At 48.4% G+C, this 5870-nt stretch overlaps 1 protein-coding gene across 2 annotated transcripts in view; it reads right to left on the reverse strand.

Moving 5' to 3' along the window:
- PARPBP (PARP1 binding protein) overlaps positions 1-5810 on the reverse strand; it is a 35561-nt gene extending 29751 nt beyond the window's left edge. For both annotated transcript variants that reach the window (XM_060279904.2, XM_035127993.3), the window contains exon 1: positions 5684-5810. The gene's annotated coding sequence lies outside the window, so the exon portion shown is untranslated. The remainder of the gene's footprint in view (positions 1-5683) is intronic.
- Positions 5811-5870: the final 60 nt, after the last annotated feature.

Here is a 5870-nt window from a genome sequence, read left to right on the forward strand (position 1 = left end):
CGTTCAGGGGCGGGGCCAAGGCACGGAAGGGGAGGGGCTACAAAGTGGGTGGGGCTAAAGGGCCAGCGGGCCTGATGACATCGTGGCGGTGGCAGCAGCGGCCACCTTGTGCTTCTGGGGCTGGTAGCGTTGGCGGCTACCCTGCTTGGCTGGAGAGGACGGGAGGGTCGGGCAGGCGAGAGGGGGTGGCAGGGCGGGCAAGGGCGAGGCAAGACACGGCCGCAGCCACGACGGCTCCGAGGCGTTGCTGCATATCAGCATAATATTTCAACCATGGTTCAAGCCCCACCTTAGGAAAAAATTCCTGCATTGCAGGGGGTTGGACTAGATGACCCTTGTGGTCCCTTCCGACTACAATTCTATGATTCTATTGATATATTACCATAGCATATGCATCATTCTGCTTTCTTGAATTGTCCTACTCCTAGGCATAGCAGCCAACTCCTAGAGGCCTAGGTGCCCCCCCCCCAATTACTGGTAAATACCGTATTTGAAAGAGTCATCCCCCCATGTTGATGGGCTTTCTATGTGGGGCTTATCTGCCCCCCCCGTATTTTATTAAGGATGGAAGAGGGAGGGAAGGAAGGAAGAAATAGAGAGAGAGATAACTCATATTTGTGGGTGTCTCTGGATGACGCTGTGATGCTGGAACTCTCCAGCAAGAGGACGGGAGGGTCGGGCAGGCGAGAGGGGGTGGCAGGGCGGGCGAGGGCGAGGCAAGGCATGGCCGCAGCCACGACGGCTCCGAGGCGTTGCTGCATATCAGCATAATATTTCAACCATGGTTCAAGCCCCACCTTAGGAAAAAAATCCTGCATTGCAGCGGGTTGGACTAGATGACCCTTGTGGTCCCTTCCGACTACAATTCTACGATTCTATTGATATATTACCATACCATATGCATCGTTCTGCTTTCTTGAATTGTCCTACTCCTAGGCATAGCAGCCAACTCCTAGAGGCCTAGGTGCCTCCCCCCCCCAATTACTGGTAAATACCGTATTTGAAAGAGTCATCCCCCCATGTTGATGGGCTTTCTATGTGGGGCTTATCTGCCCCCCCCCCGTATTTTATTAAGGATGGAAGAGGGAGGGAAGGAAGGAAGAAATAGAGAGAGGGATAACTCATATTTGTGGGTGCCTCTGGGTGACGCTGTGATGCTGGAACTCTGCATGTACAGGAGCCTTGTAAGCAGCTTTCTCTCTGCTTGATTTACAGCAGGCACGTCCAACAGGTAGATTGTGATCTACCAGTAGATCACTGGATGTCTGTGGTAGATCACTGGTAGGTCACTGGCACCCCTAAAAAAAGCTCACCCAAAATTTTCCACCTCCCACAAAAAGTTGAACTATGACCTGAAGCCCTAAACAAAAATGGGCCTCCCTCCCTCCTAAAAGAAGCTCAACAAGTTTGACCTAAACCCCAAAAAACAGGGCTTCCCTTCCTTTAAAAAAAACTCAACAGCTTTGACCTGAACCCCCCAAAAGGGGGTAGATCAACCCCAGTTTTAAACTCTGAGTAGATCAGAGTCTCTTGGGAGGTGGCCACCCCTGATTTACAGTATACAGATGCAGGAGGAGGGGCAGACTGGAACACCAATGCTTTTTATAAACATCACTGTGTCTGTCAAAGCTACAGCCCCCCCCCTTTCTTATTCACTTCTTTTTAGCCTTGCAGAGCCACCTTAGTCAAATTGAATCCTCTGAGTCTGCACCCTCATTAAATCGCCAATAGAACTCTTAATGCTCCTGAATGCTCATTAACAACTCCCACAATAGGGTGAAATGGTCAGCTATCGAATCTTGCCTGGGGATATATGCTCCATTGTCTTAACTGCTTAACTACTGGTAGCCACTTTGCTTTATTTATTTGATGTGTTTTTGTTACTGCTGTGTCCCCCCCCCCCCCAGCAAGCGGAGACTTAGCTGCTCTTGCTAAAGCAAAGCCCTTTCCACTTCAGTTTTTGGAGGGGGAAAGTGCTGGTTATGGTCTGTAAAATACATTAATTTTTTTGCTTCTAGGGGGGGCAGCTGCCCCCTCCTGCCCCCCCTGCCTACGCCCATGACCTGAACACTCATGCATGCCCTCATAATCTCTCATCTAGACAGTTGCTCTTCAACTGGTCACATATATGGTAAGAAACTAAGAAGTGGGCCCTCACATGTAAGTGTGGGTCCTTGGTGTGACCATGGATCAAGACTAATATAATGCTGTACAGAAGACTGTTTTAAAAATCTAATTACCGGTAAACCAAAATGCAGCAACCAGATTAATGCCTGATGCTTGCAACAGAGAGCATATAACACTTGTATTTCAAAAGTACCACTGGTTGCCAATGTATTCCCAGACTAAATTTGAAGGTGCTAGCACATACTTTTAAAAGTTTGGGCTATACTGTATACCTCCTTCCATATGTTCCTTCCTTTAAGACCTATGAATGAGAACCTTTAGGCACTTATTGTGTCTATTAAGCAAGAAGCCACTGTGATGGCTCTGAAGCTTTGGGAGAAGCTCCTCAACACATTGTGACTGACTGAGGATCCTGCACTTGTAAGTACATAGATGTTTAAAGCCTAATGGCAATAATCGTTTATTGGTTCCTTCTCTCTCTCTCTCTCTCTCTCTCACACACACACACACACACCAGCTGTGATTTTATCTCATCCCTGTTTTATTGTTGAACTGTAACTGTCACTCACTTCAGAAAATCAGGATGATTGAAAGGCTGGTACAAAGTGACCTGAAACGAATTCAACTTTGCGATATCTATCTATATATATATATATAAATGTAAAAATCGTGAAACTGTGTTCTACACTTTTCTCCGTAACCGCTTGACCGATCGTCCTGAAATTTTGACACAACGATCCAGGCCACTCCCCGAGCGTTGTTGGGGGCAAAAATCCCTCAAATCACACATCTGGGCAGGTACAGACCTAGATTTCCACCAAGTCAAACAGCGCCCTCAAGTGGCGTTATACCCTCCTCCACCCCCTCCCTTCCTGTGAAATCTAAGCCACACCCACAAACCAAATGACATCATCAACCAAGCAACTGAAACCACCAAGTCGGCCATTATCACAAGCCGCAGCACGGCCTCTGTTTTATGTAGGCTCCTGACAGGCCCGGGGGGGGGGGATAACCCACAGCAATGCACTTGGGGGCATGGCAAGGGGTTTTTACTTTACCATTTAGCACCACTACCCCCCCAAAAAAAACCACCAAAAAACCAACATTGCCAAGTGGAGGTCGGGGCCTGCCTGGGGGGGGGTGGCACAGACCGCAGCACGGCCTTTGATTTATGTAGGCTCCTGCACGGCAAGGGGTTTTTACTTTACAATTTAGCATCACTACCCCCCCCCAATCCATAATACAAAAATAAATACCATCCTTCAAAACGTCATGAGATATTCCGGTCATGGAGGGGGGGGGGACAAACTGAATAGATCATGGATCGGGACACGTGGGGGCAGTCACAGGGATTAGCCACAACAACGCGCCACACCCACAAACCCCGCCTCCGCACTTTCTCTCCCTAGATATTTGCAGTGGCCACCCCCCATCCCATTTACAATTCCCTACCTTCCCCTTGCCACTTCCTGGGTTTTTTATGGAACTGAACAACTCGGGTGCTTCAAAACGCACCTTCTGTTGCCAGGCCCTTACAGGGCCCGGGCCAGGTAGATAATGTGGCCCTGTTTTTAACCCTTTTGTTACTTTTTTCATTTTAATGATTGTGAATATGCTGACTGAGGCCCCCTTTAGATTCGGAGGCCCGCGCCAAGTGGCCCATATGATCCCCCTCCTTCTGTCTGGGCCTGTCTGTTGCTACGGGGCTATGGGGCTTCACTATTTGACCCCCCCCCCCCGTGTTGGGATTCTTTAAGTAGTTCTCTGGGTCCTAGGGCGCATCATCACCCCCGATAGAAATGTTCATGCTATATATGGAGATACAGGGGGGAGGGGACAACAGAGGGCTCAGACAAAAGTAAATAATGGGAAATGGAACCCAGAAACTGACAGTTCCTTCTCCAAGGCTGGGGGCCAATGTAGGAAGATACCAGGGGTAGGGGCCAACACTCCCCAGGGACAACAGAGGGTTCAGACAAAAGTGCATGCTGGGAAATAGAACCCAGACATGACACGCAGAGCCCTCACTGCTGGCACACGCCCCACCAGCCCATTCGCACTGTTGTTGTTGTTGCTTTCCTCCCATTTGTTCTCCCATTCCTCCTCACGCTACAGCTCCGCTGTTAAAACCAGGATCCTTTTGTTGTTGTTGCTGCTGCTGGTAGCCAGAGATTGGTTTTTTAACCCTTTCTGTGCTGTTTTTTCTAGTGCTTTGGCAGACTATGATTGGGTGTAACGGCGTTCATTTTTAACTCGTTCTGTGCTAGGTTTTTTGGCACTTTGGCAGACTATGTCGGTGCTGCGTGTTAGTTCCAGCAAAGGTATTATTTGTCATTTATTTCTGTTCTCTCCCCCCCCCAAAGCGCAGCAGCTTTGGGGCACCCCCCCCAAAGCAAAGCAACTTTTACACACACACACCCAAAAAAACCTCCAAAACTTTGGTCCGCACCTCCCCCAAAAAAGCTCAACAAGTCTGGACACTTTGTGATAAATAAGGGGTTTTTAGTTTGGTTTGGTTAAATAATTAGTTTTTGGTTTATTAAATACCGTTATATATTACAATTATACATTTTTGTTATTTAAACTATAAATATTGTGAAATTATGTTTTATTTCTCGAAGTGACACACCACCCGAGTTATGCTCGGTTTTTTGGCGAATTTTGACACACCAAGCTCAAAAGGTTGCCCATCACTGACCCAGAACCTAACAGTTCCTTTTTGAAGGGTGGGGGCCAAGGTATGGAGATACAGGGGAGGGGCCAACACTCCCCAGGAACAACAGAGGGAAGGGTATCCTACCGAAACACAGGGATGAGCCAGGGTGGAGGGAGGAGGGGCAGGATACGTCATGGATCGGGACAGGGTGGGGTGGGGGAATCACAGGAAAGAACCACAGCAATGCGTGGCCGGGTCAGCTAGTTTAACATATAAAGCTCTGGTAAAACCAGCGATATATCACTTTTTCCCTGTGCTGGCGGGGTGGGTGGGAGTGTTGCACTATGTTCCAGGAGCTGTAAGGTTTGGCTCCTTGTTGTGAAAGAATGAGCACAGAAGACAAAATTTAAAAACTTTTAAAAGTGGGGTGGGAGGAGAAAATGTCTAACCAAGCACCTGCTAAGAGTTCGAGAAAGCCTTTTCACACATTCACCCTAAAGTAATAGATTATATGCCTAATCCTCCCTCGTGTCCCTAGTCACCGCAGCCGTGCCTTTATTGGCAGCGTTTAAAAACCATATAATTTAAAAACCATATAAAGATATTACTCTGAATCTCAGTACCCCCCGTCCTAATAACAATGTTTACAACTGCTTATCAGTTCGTTGTCCCTTTTTTATTATCCATCTAAACTGTCCATATTTTTTGTTACTTTACAAGCGTGATTAAAATCCTGCTACACATTCCCATCCAGCATGGGATGTACTACTGTTGGGAGCAAGAAGAGACCAGGGCGCTATTGGCAACCCTAACTTCTCGCAGCGCCGTTATTAACGTCCTCCCCGCCCCACCGCTCTCCCTCTCCTCGTCCGGCAGAGCTACGACCACCTCCCTACTCACCCTGTGGTCGCGGGACAGAACCGCCACCTTTCTAAGCAGACGCTGGAACTAAAAAAAAAAAAGCCCGGTGGGTTGCTAAGCAACCCTCCGCACGCTCCGCCAACCGGCTGTTCGCGGCGGTTTAATTTCAAACTCGTCGCCACTAGCCAATCAGCAAGCGCTGCGCTCCGTGACCCGGAAGAGGTTT

Source organism: Zootoca vivipara, chromosome 9 (assembly GCF_965207765.1).
Source record: "Zootoca vivipara chromosome 9, rZooViv2.hap1.1, whole genome shotgun sequence".
In the NCBI taxonomy this organism is placed as follows: Eukaryota; Metazoa; Chordata; class Lepidosauria; order Squamata; family Lacertidae; genus Zootoca; species Zootoca vivipara.